The following is a 12,903-nucleotide window of genomic DNA, read 5'->3' as shown; positions in this document are numbered from 1 at the left end:
GGTAACAGCCATAGGCTTGTTACATACATCTGTAGACCAGAATATACAAATGTTTTAGTATCTTTGGGTTGTTACCTTTTTTGATAAGTATTCGGAAAGACTTTTTCAATTTCTTGAGCTATATCTCTGTTTTATGGATTAAAGTACAACCCATCCACAGTGCTATGTCCCTTCACATTCACTTGATTTAATGTTCTTTCTGTACAAGTTTACTTTTTCATATGTTACTTACACATGTAGTTTGTGCTTTAATAAACTAATTTGTGGACATGAAATCTCAGGAGTTTTGGAGCAGTTTACATCAAAGGACCAGGAAACTTGTGGTAGAATCATCAAGCTGAGAAAGTTAGGAACAGCAGGTTGAGTGAACACATATACACATAGAGGTAACTCCAGCATATAATGTTTTCGATAGCTGATCTTTTACAGGCTCTAAAGCAGTGGGATCACCTTCTTTCCTAGTTCACTTGACCAGTGTAATGTCAAAGAATATATAGGTGTTTTTTTTTCTCAGTTTCCTTAGTAAGAATGAGATTACAGTTGTTGGTAATAGTTACATTGGATCCAGTGGGTGTGAGTTTTCAAAGTCCTGACAATGTCGTTTACTAACTCTGAGTTTCACTGAATTAAATGTAGGATTTGAGAAAAGGAGGTTGAGGGGAGACCTTATCGCTGTCTACAACTACCTGAAAGGAGGTTGGAGCATGGAGGGGGTTGGTCTCTTCTCCCAAATAGCAAGTGACAGGAGAAGAGGAAATGGCCTCAAGTTGTGCTGGGGAGATTCAGACTGGATGTTAGGAAAAAAATTCTTCCTGGAAAGGGTTGTCAGGCCTTGGAACAGGCTGCCCAGGGAAGTGTTGGAGTCACTATCCCTGGAGGTGTTTAAATGGCATTTAGATGAGGTTCTTAGGGACATGGTTTAGTGCAGAGTTAGGTTATGGTTGGACTTGATGATCCTGAGGGTTTCCTCCAACTGAAATGATTCTATTACTTTTATTTAGATGTGTTACAAGTACTTGTGATAGCCTCATCTCTGTTCCTTTTCCTAACGCTGCAGAGTATGAACAACTAGTTTTTATCAGACAAATGTATTTTAAACAGCAGGGTGTTCTGGGAAAGCATGGCAAGAGTTGTGTAAATTTGGAAGAACTCATTCCCAGCCATGCAGAGCAGAGTAATGGTGGGGCTGTGGAGGGGGAAACTGTGAACTGCTGTGTACCAGATCTGTCCAAATCCATTTTTCTGGGCTGTTTAAGCATGTGTCATTCTATGATGTAACATTAATTTCTAATATGCTCTCAGGTAACAAATCATGACTTTCTGGGCTGTTTCATGAGAAACAAATCTTGGGGTGGGCACAGAGTTTACTAGAACTAGTATTCTTTTAAATTACCAAAGATGGAACAAATTTTTTCATTAAAAAAACCCCTTTCAAAACTCTTCTGCAAAAACAATAGAAATCAGACAAGTAGCTTGCTAAAACCTGCACCAAGTGCTGAGCAGAGAGGAAGGATCACCACCTTTAAAGTGCTGGTGGTTCTGGTGCAGCTCAGGGTGATGGTGGCCTTCACAAGCATGTGTTCCTGGCTCGTCATCAGCTTGTTAGGACTCCCAGGTCCTTTTCTGCAAAGCTGCTTTCTGCTGTTCGGTTGCCAGTATGTTCTGGGCCATGGGGTTGTTCCTCCACAGGTACAGGGCTTTGCAATTCCCAATTCCCTTTGAATTAAATGTCATTCCTGTTAGCTTTTTTTCTCCAGCTCTCCAAGGTATTTGAGTGTCATCACAACCCTCTGGTGTCTGAACCGCTTCTCCCAGTTTTCTATTATCTGTAAGTTTGCTGAAGCTGCACGGTGTCCTGGGTGAATCCAGCACAGCATGGCCAGCCAGGCAGGGGGGGGATTGTCCCACTCTGCTCTGCGCTGGTGCGGCCTCACCTGGAGCATTCACTGTGTGCAGGGCTGGGGACACAGGATAAAAAAGACATAATACTGGAGAGTGTCCAGAAGAGGGACTCAAAGTTGGTGAAGGGTTTGGAGGGGAAGGTGTATGAGAAGTGGCTAAAGTCACTTGGTTTGTTCAGCTTGGAGAAGAGGAGACTAAAGGGAGACCTTATGGGAGCTACAGTTTCCTCACATGGGGAGGAAGAGCAGCATGTGCTGAACTCTTCTCTCTGGAGACCAATGACAGAACCCAAGGGAATGGCAGGAAGATGTGCCAGGGGAGGTTCAGGTTGGACATTAGGAAAAGGTTCTTCACCCAGAGGATGCTGGACACTGGAACAGGCTCCCCAGGGAGGTGTCATGGCCCCAAGCCTGACAGTGTTCAAGAAGAGGCTGGACAACGTCCTCAGACACATGGTGTGAACTGTGGGGTTGTCACATGCAAGGACAGGAGTTGGACTCAATGATCCTTGTGGGTCCCTTTGAGCTTGGGACATTGTATGATCAATCCAGGTCTTTGAAGATGTTGAATGGTATTGACCCTTGGAGTACACCACTGGTGTCTGGTCCCCAGCTGGACTGGTTGTCATGCCAATAATCACAACCCTTCAAGGCAGCAGGTCAATTTTCAGTCCACTTAGCTGTCCATTTCTCTACCCTGTATCTCATCAGTTTGCATCAGGGTGGTATGGGAGACAGTATCAAAAGCCCTCGTACAGGTGAGATGGACAACATCAGCTGCTTTTGTCTCATCTGTACTTGTATTGATGAAGGTTCTTAGTTTGGTATGATGTGACTTCCCTGTCATAAATCCATGCAGACTACTCACAATCAACTTGTCCTTCATATGCTTGGAAGGGGTCGTCCAGGGCTGTTTACTGCATCAGTCTTCCAAGGGACCAGAGTGAGTCTTGCCATCCTGTTCCCCAGATCTTCCTCCTTGCCCTTGAAGACTGATAGTTGGGTTTGGTTCAGTCACTGAGAATGTTCCCTGATGACCATGACCTTTCAAAAACAGATTGGCCTGTTAGTGACATCAGCTAGCTCCCTCAGCACTTCTGAATGTTTCATGAAATGTCTGGTTTGGTAGTTATTTCAAGTAAATTGTGACTTATAGGTGAATTGTCTTTTATTGGGATTTACTAATAGGATATGACATTAGTGAATTAAGGTTCACCAGAGTGTAAGCCTGTACCCTGGCCTTCTGTCATTTGGGATGGAGGGTGCTGGCAAAGCTCTAGAGTTGCTAAAAAATGATTTTTTTAGAGAAGTAGGGGAAGATGACACTACTGTTTCTTGCTGATAGCTACATAAATCTTGCATAATGCTATGTAAACAGTTGTACACTTAGGTAACAGTTATACAAAATGTGGGGTTGGAAGATACCCTATTAAAATGGGTTTTGGTAGTATAGGTATCTTACAGTATTAAGTGTGGCTTGTTTGAATTTCTCAGCAGATTTTTAGACTGCACTGTCTTTTTCAGTGCACTAAAAGGCTTTAAAAGTGGTGTTCAGTAGTGCTTCAGTATGTCTTCTTTAGAGTTCGATAACTGGATGTGCTATGGCTTGTGTTTCAACTTGGCAATAGTTTAAAATGTGATATATGCATTAAGAGCTGTGGATTCTATCCATTTTTCAAATGAGAACTGAATTATGCTTTTTCTTGTGAAAGTTGTTAAATGAATTGCAGAAAGTTTATTGAATAGTGCTGTGTAGGTAATAAGGAAAGAAGGTTATAGACCCTTCTTGATGACTCACCAGGATGTAGTTGCCAAGCCACTCTCCATGATATCTGAGAAGTCATGACAGGTGAAGTTCCGAGTGACTGGAAAAAGGGAAACATTGCACCCATTTTTAAATAGGGTAGAAAGGAAGACCCTGGGAACTACTGACCTGTCAGCCTCGCCTCTGTGCCTGGGAAGATCATGGAACAGATCCTCCTAGAAGCTCTGCTAAGGCACACAGAGGACAGGGAGGTGATTCAAAACAGCCAGCACAGTTTCACCAAAGACAAGTCCTGCCTGACCAGCCTACTGCCCTTCTATGATGGAGTAAATACATCGGTGGATAAAGGAAGGACTATGGATGTCATCTGTTTGGACTTTTGTAGAGCCTTTGACATGGTCTCTCACAACATCTTTTCTCTAAATTGGAGAGGTATGGATTTGAAGGGTGGACTGTTTGGAGGAACTGGCTGGGTGGTTGTACCCAGAAAGTAATGGTTAATGGTACAATGACTGAATGGACACCAGTAACAAGTGGTGTCCCTCAGGGGTCCATAGTGGGACCAGTACTGTTTAATATCTTCATCAACAACATGATGGGATCAAGTGCATCCTCAGCAAGTTTTCAGATGACACCAAGCTGAGTGGTGCAGCTGGCATGCCTGAGGGATGGGATGCCATTCAGAGGGATATGGACAAGCTTGACAAGGGGGGCCATGTGAACCTCTTGAGGTTCCACAAGGCCAAGTGCAAGGTCCTTTACCTGGGTCAGGGCAACCTCTGGTATCAATACAGGCTGGCAGATGAAGGGATTGAGAGCAGGCCTGCAGAGAAGGACTTGGGGGTACTGGTGGATGAAAGATTAGACATGAGCTGACAAAGTGTGCTTGCAGCCCAGAAAGTCAATTGGATCTTGGACTGCATCAAAAGGAGCGTGGCCAGCAGGTCGAGGGAGGTGACTCTGCCCCTCTGCTCCACTCTGGTGAGACCCCACCTGGAGTCCTGCATCCAGCTCTGGAGCCCTCAGTGCAGGAAACACACGGACCTGTTGGAGAGGGGCCAGAGGAGGCCACAAAAATGATCAGAGGGCTGGAACAGCTCTTCTGTGAGGATGGGCTGAAAGAGTTGGGGTTCTTCAGCGTGGTGAAAAGAAGGCTCTAGGGAGACCTTATTGTGGCCTTTCAGTAGTTAAAAGGGGCCTATAAGATGGTGACAGGGTCTGTTATGACAGGACAAGGGGTGATGGTTTTAAGCTAAACGAGGAGAGATTCAGGCTAGATGTGAGGAACAAATTTTTTACAATGAGGGTGGCAATACTCTGCCCAGGTTGCCCAGAGAGGTGATAGATGCCCCATCTCTGAAGACATCCCAGGCCAGGCTGGACTGGGCTCTGAGCAACCTGGTCTGGGTGAAGATGTCCTTGTGCATGGCAGAGGTTGGACTGGATGAGCTTTGAAGGTTCCTTCCAAACCAAACTATTCTATGATTCTAAGATGACAAGTTAAATCTTGTATAAGGGCTACCTGCTTGTGTTCATACATATAAATGAAAAATGAAACACCTTTTGTAAGGGCTCTTGTTACAAAATATGAACTTCATTTTGTCTAAGCCCATATCTCAGGTGGTATAAGATGATCTGTGTTGGATCCTTCTCTGAAATAAAGTTATGGATTTACATTTAAAATCTGAGTCCAAAGTAGCTGCCAATACTGCCAATTGTCGTGTTTGGATGTGCTGCTTTCTGAGGGAACTACTTTACTTGATACCAACTCCTTCCTTTTGTTCCTACCATACCATGTAAATAGCTTTGAGGGCTGCCAGAGTTTTGCCTTTGGGTCCCATTTTGGACACCTTGTTATAGGAAGAATTACAGGTTGCCTGAAGGGTTCAGAAACCTCTGAAGGTCCGGTCTCCTGCCAATGCTTTTCCCAATTTTTAGGCAGTAATGTTTGGTGTTTCTGAAACAGGGAGGAACAGACAAGCCAAATGTTTTCATCATGAGAGGGCGAAGCATCCAGGTTTGAAGTACTTGGCTATAGGACACTGGGTACTGTTTTTCCACATATATATATAAGTTGCTTTTGGATTTTATTTTTAAGTTATGGACCAAATGAATTGACATTTTTGCAGTTAGTAGGTTCCTGACCATGTTGATGTACAAATATTCAAATTTAAAGAAAATTGTCAGTAGTAGGTGAATCATGTTAGTGCCTGAAGTTCAGAATCTCTTCACAATGTAGTAATTTTCAGTGGAGTTGGATGGGCATATGGGACTGATATCTATGTTTACATCTTGTATTTTTCCTGAGCAAGACTGAACATGTGTTAATCTTAGATGTTACTTTTGACAGTTTCTACTGTGGTACTTCCTACTTTATTGCTAATATTAATCAGTCTGAACAGATTTTAGTGTAGTCATTTTTGATGTGTAGGTAATAGGTGTTCAATTAATTTTGAATGGTTGAAATAAAAAGGCCTATTCAAAATATTTGTCATATTGGTGACTGAAATGCATTTTCAGATCAGTGCAGACAGTAGTACTTAGACTGTAAAATATAACTGAAAATGCCTGTGAATGTAATTTAAATAAAGATTGGTTTAAGTCCTTTAACAGGGGTATTATTATTAATTTGAGTATGCTGAATGTTGTAGACATCATTCTAGCATGAACCACTCATTTTATTTTAAATTCAAATTAGATTCATTGTCGGTTGCTTCTACAAAATTAAGGTAGCTTATAAAAGACAGTTTTTCTGAATTCAGCTATTGTAAGGTTCATTTGCTGAAACAAATTTGTTTCATAGGCACAGTTTGTGCTCTTAGATTACTTATAATGGCAGTTCAGAATTGGGATGTACTGTGGAGGCTAAACTTGTGATTTTAAAAAGGATTTTAAAATGATGGCTGAGGATAGGCAAAGTTTTCTGAAGTTCATAGAAGGATGAGGATGGATAGAGTAATAGAGCAGCTGCTTTAAAAGTGGACAATTTTTGTTGCATTTTTGATCCGAGTCTTTTAGACCCACTCAGACTGGATCTAGATGTAGCCATTCCACATATATTTAACTTATTTTAGATTTTTTGAGGCTGTATTTGTTTTATTTGCTTGATTACTTTCATTCTGATTTGCCTTTTTCATGAAGATATGCTAATCACTGTTTACTTTGGAACAATCTTGTGGGTCGAAAGCAGGGTATATGTCCAAGGATTTAATTACAACAGAAAATGTTTGGTTGCTGCTGTCTTAATTGTCTTTTTTTTTTTTTAATGATGGTTTGGGATGCTACATAAGATTCAAACTGAGGAATTCTGCATCTCTTGTGAATACATAGACAGAGAAACTGCTTTAAAGCTAAGAAGTCTATGCTAGATGCCTTCTAAGATGCTCAAGAGCAGGAGGCTGAGTTTACCTCTTCTGTTTAGTGCAAAAATTGGGAGGATCATCCAACTTCACACTGATCAAAATGACAGGATGAGGGAGTAGTAGGTCTCTTAGGGGCCACCTTTGGGGTTTATTTCAGAAAGGCTTTGTGTGTTGATCATAGTTCATGTTGGGCAGTACTATTTTCAGGTGAGAATACAATAAATATTTGTTGGAGAGGTCCTGTTTTAGATGGCTTTTAATTGCCCCATTAGCAGGAGAGGAAATAATGGAGTCCTGTTTAAGAGATGTATAATCTGAAGGGCAGTTGAAACCATTATGCTAACAGTGAGATTAAGCTGTCATGAAAATCATCAGAATTAGAACTATCACTGGGGTTCATCATCCTGTGTTACTTTGGATTTAGCAGAACAGGTTGTGGACTGTGAGCATTAAATCTACATGCAGCCTACCAGAATTTCTATGATTTGGCTTCATTGCAGAAGTTCTCACTGCCAGTATTTTCAGAATAGGTGTGCTTAAAACCTCTTTTCTGAGATACAACATGGATTTTGGCACAATGAAAATTTTCAAATGAGGAACAGTATAGAATGCCAGACAATTTTACATGTTGTATATAAGTAGTTTTAATCCTGAAGTCTATTTCAGAAGTGTTTACTGATACTCTGAACTGGAAGGATTGTATGAAGTCTGAGGAAAATTAACTGATACTGTCCATGTTTTTTTCCTCTATTAAGGAAAAACTATTGTTGTTCTCAAGTTCTGCTACAACTGACATGGAGTCACCCTCCTCCTCTGGAAAGTTGCTTTATGTTCCTTAAAGGAGATCTTTATAAAATGCAAACTGATAAGCCAAAGTCTTTTCTTTTGTAGTATTATTTTGATAGTTTTCTGATGTGAAATCATAAGGAATTTTACTTAGTGTCAGCCCAGAATACCCATCTAGTTCAGTCTTGTAGCACCAGCAATGGTCAATAGTAGAGATTTTTTTTCAAGAATTAAAAGGACAGGGAAGGTTTATGAAGATACTTCCACAGCTTCAATTCCACTTAAGAGCTTTATGAACTGGAGATGGTATGTTTTGTTTTAAGTCAGCTATGAATTTGAGAATTTACTGAAGAAAAACTATTGTTATTGGTGCATATGTCAGTAGTTCTCAGTCTAAATTTTAGTGTTTATCTTAGTGTTGAGGGTTTAGATTGCGGGGTGACAATAAAACCGTGGCAGATGTATTGTTAACTTCCTCTCCCCGCTACTTCCCCCCTTTGCTCCTCCTTCTCCCCCCTTCCCACCAAGGACAGGCTATCTGGAGGGAAAGGACAGAGAGAAGAGAGTTGGAAAAATTAACAATGTTTTACTAATGCTACTAGTAAGAATAGAGAAAATAATACAAAATATACCAAGCCAATCTTGAAAGTCTCAGCAACTGCAGAGCCGGCACCCAAAGTCCTGGGTTGGACTCTGCAGCCAACCGGAGCTGGATTCAGTCTCTCACTAGGCCTCAGTTTGCAGGGACACTAGCAAGGTCCTCTCCTAATGTCGGCCATAAGCAGAAGGGACGAAGAAGGGCAAAGAAGGAAAGGGATGAGATCCTCGTGATCTCCCACTTTTATATGAAGTATTCACGTGAATGGAATGTTATACACAGTTGGTCAGTTTTCTTGGTCACCTGTTTCTCGTCGCCCCTCTTGTGAGATGTCCATCTGTGCTTATCAATAAGTTTGCATTCCATTGCTAGGTTTACCAAAACATGTATCTGGTTCTCCAGGAAAATGCAGCTAATATGAAGCTTTAGCTGACAGGCAAATTCAATAAAAGAGAAACTTGTTTTTAACAAAACCAGGACACTTAGCTATGAGCTAATACAATAGGAATTGTCCGAATAAAGCAAAAATATACTGCTGCTGTTGTTTAGCGTTAGTGATTTCCCAAATGTCTTTGCTGTATTTCACTCAAGCATTATTTAAGAGTAATTATAAAGGATAATGCTATTCTTACAATATTTTCATTTTCAAAATTAATATAGAAACTTTTTCTAGGGAAATTGCAGTGCAGTTCTGTTCATCTCCTGGGTTTTCTGAAGCTGCAATCACTTGGATGTCCTAGAATTTGAGCCTTGGATTCTTCACTTTTTCTTCCATCTGAAGTAGAAAAAAGAAAATTAGTATGGAATGATTTGGATTTAATAGGGTGTCTGATAAGATTTCTGAATGTAAGGAAAAATAACAATGTTTCTTAAGGTTTTGCAGACAAATTTACCTGATTCCTGTTTTTCCTGATCTTGTGTTTTGGAAACTTTGTATTAGGGACAAATGCAGTAAATGTTTTTGTTTACTTTGAGTTTGCTACTTGATCTTATATTGATTATTTTGATTTACTACAGAAAAATACAGAGCATTACTTTGTTCTGCATTGCACTCAAATATTTATATTGGCTTAGGACCAGGAGCTGGTATCCTGGCTTATAATTCTGCCACAGGAAGATTAATTCTACCTAAAGATTAATGTGGAACAATTCTACTTTGTCATTATCTGATGTATCTAGCAACATTATTCGGTGAATTAACTGAGGAGTAATCATTGCTTAGACCTCTCTGCTATGATTAAATATAAAGAAAATCCATGCAGTTATTACTTCATCCAGTTAAATTCCTGGACTGTTGCATTAGCTGCATCCTTGGTCTGAGAACATGGGATTTTAATCTCTAGCATTATGGGAAGCTTTAATCACATGTTTATTTACTAATTCTGATCTAGGAAATGTCACAGCTTTGTATAGGAAAGCAGTACTGAATGTAATCTAAGGATTAAGACGAGGCAAATCTTCCTATCCATTTGACCTTGAAAATCTGATTGGATTTCCTGTGTGATTTGGCATGATTTTTCCCTAATTATCTAAAGCCTGATGTATGTGATAGATACCAAATGAGCTGTGCAGTTAGGGGTAAAATTCTAATGCTTAACTATTTCATGCTCAGGTTTGAATGGAACGAAATGACAAGAAAGAACAAATATCTGAGGTAAAATGTGGTCTTAATGCAAGATTTTCAGCAATTCAGTGGCCTTGACATTGTTCATTCAAAAGGAAAAGCTTATGATAGCAGTGAATATGCATAAAGCCTTAAGTCAGTTTGATTAACTTTGGACCATAATGGGAAAAAGATATTCTATTTTGTAGTGCTATGGCTGGTTATTAGAAGAAAAACAAGTCACTTGACTTTAATGGGGAAAATTGTGATCCATTTTACTAAGAGTTAATTGGCAGCTTCTTCTAGGTCTGAGTAGCTTTGAGCAAATGGAAAGTTGATTAAACAGTGGAAGTTGGGATAAATTAGGAAATGGTGGCTCTTAAAATGGTTGAAAAGCACGTAGCTATTTGGGGGGGGGAACTGATCTTCAGAGTAATAAATTGATTTCTTTTAATATTTGCTTCGATCACTTCAAGTTGAGTGATCACTAGAGCAAGAAAGTTCTTTCTATGACCTTTTAATTTTTTCTTTATAGTAACCCACTCAAAATACTATAGGATTGAGTGTATCTAGCAATTATCAAGTTGTTGCAGTCAAGTCCTTCAAATACTAAATTCAAAAAATGATGTAAGCTAAAATATTTGGGAAATACCAAAACCAGTGTATCGATCTTTTAAGGAATTTGTGCAGCTGGCTTATCTGGGGAATGTTACTGAGATATTGTTAGAACTCTGCTCTTAACTCCTCAAGTGCATTTTAACCTTGACAAGTCCGTTTGAGGCATCTGAATGTTCCTTGAAATGAAACTCATTTTTAGGTGTAATATTTCTTGGCAGTTTCTAAGGTCATGAAACCACTGTTCACTCCAGCTTGTGGTTCTGATTTAGAATTCCTTACTGCATCTAGAAAAGAAAATCTGAGGAAATTATGTTTTTAGGTGGGCAGTGGGATTGCAGTGCATGCTGTACTTTGCAATTGTGTACAGCAGTATATGATTCAACAGGAGAATAGAAATTTAACTTTCCCAGTTCATAAAAACATTATGGGATGTGATGTCACAAGTGCTTTTATTCTGTAAGTTTGGATTACTTCAGGAAAAAAAAACCCTTTACTTAAACAGTAATAATAGCTACTGAAAACTCCTAAAGATCTTCTATCAATCTACCAGGAACCTTTGGTGCACTGATCTGTTGCAAAATATTACGGCACAGTGCATTGTTTTAATCTTAAATGGAGTTGAACTGTGCTTTTCTGATTTTTCTGAAGAAATTCTAGTTTTAACATCTAAAACCAATACTAAATGATCATATTTGTTTTAACTGCATTTGCTTCAGTCATTAAAATGTATTTTTATTACAACTTTAGCAATATTCTACACCAAGAGATACTTACTATTAAAGAACATACTTCTCATTGCATAGTTTCAAGTTTTGAGTATTTATACTGTTAATAGCATATACCAACAGCAGCATTAAAAATCAGTGTCATGTTTCTGTTTTGCACTCTTAAAACATACAAACCTTCAAGTATCTAGTCTTGCTTTACAAGACAAATCAGAGTTTTATTATAATTACCCTCGTATCAAGGAGCAAGGCTGTTAATATACTTGTGTTTGAGTGTTGTGGTAGTACCAGACTCTTAATTCTCAATGTGTTATTTGGAAACTTTGACTTCTAAAAAATCCCAGTCACCTGCTTTGAGTAGGGACATCATGCCCTATACATTTATCTTAATTTCATCTGGAAATGAATTTTAACGTAACTATACATCTATTTGATTGCCTATAATTCTCTACTCCATAAAGTTGTCTACAAAGAGCATGTGAATTCCAATTTTACTGGGATTCAGCTGTTAAAATATGTTCCTTGATAATTGTTGCCAGCCTGTGGGCTGAGGGATTTGGAGATTATTCTTCAGTCACTGAACACTAGTTGAAAAAATGCAATTGTTTATTCCCTGCTCTGCACTAGTGAGGTGAAAACTTGTGTAACAGGCTGGAGTTTCAGTTATCAGGAAAGATATTAATATCTTCATCTATGGTATATGGGAAGGGGTTGGTATTCATTAAACAAAGTTGCTAATGGTGCACAGATTTTTTTCAGTACTAAGAAATGTGTTGATATCCAATGAAAAACAGGAGTAGTAATTTCATACTAAATTGTCTTTTAAAGTGTACCTAAAGGATGCTTTCTTCTATATTTTTGATCAGTTTCTTGGTACTTCAAAGTTGTTACTGTTGGCATAAGTTCACATTACCACTAAATCTTCAAGCTCTTCATAAATGTCACTAACTTGTTCTGGTCAAGTAGAGAAGGCTGTTTCTTGTTGTGAAAAAAAATGAGATATTTGAAGATTATTATGGAGGACAAATGCTGGATGTCCACAGAAGAACTCTCATTGCACTTCTAAAATTGATGGAATTTTGGTATGTCCTGTGCTAACATGCTTAACACAGCATGTGGGACTCCAGTCCAGCAAAGGGTTCAAGCTGTGCTTCATTTTTAGTCTCCTTTCACACTCATGTTTACCCACCAGTGAAATGAAATCTGCAATATTTCAGAAGCACACTGGAGAGTCAATATTTAGAATCAAGGATCAGTTTTGTGTGTATCCCTGGAATGAGTCATGCATCTTCTAAATCTCCTTCCTAATCATTTTGTTATTAGTATAACACTAAATCTTACAATTTTGGGGTATGGTCTACTTGCCTCAATCACATCCCTGGAATTTTGAAAGATTGATTTGACATTTGCTCATAAGTGCACTGTAGACAACCACCATTAGCTGTATACTTTGGTTATAGTATAGAGGAATAAAATAGTCTAGTTTTAAACTATACTGTAAGCTTTTGAATTTAAAAATGAATAATAGTATCTAAGAACAGTTTT

The 12,903-nt window shown here is 39.1% G+C and overlaps 1 protein-coding gene across 3 annotated transcripts in view; it reads left to right on the top strand.

Annotated features, from left to right (window-relative positions):
* The window catches only part of KHDRBS3 (KH RNA binding domain containing, signal transduction associated 3), a 95,991-nt gene that overhangs the window by 15,430 nt on the left and 67,658 nt on the right, over positions 1-12,903 (top strand). The window lies entirely within an intron of this gene.

Source organism: Streptopelia decaocto (assembly GCF_964273445.1).
Source record: "Streptopelia decaocto genome assembly, chromosome: 2".
Taxonomy (NCBI): domain Eukaryota; kingdom Metazoa; phylum Chordata; class Aves; order Columbiformes; family Columbidae; genus Streptopelia; species Streptopelia decaocto.
Note: the sequence above shows the minus strand (reverse complement) of the source record. Positions and strands in the feature narration are given on the sequence as shown.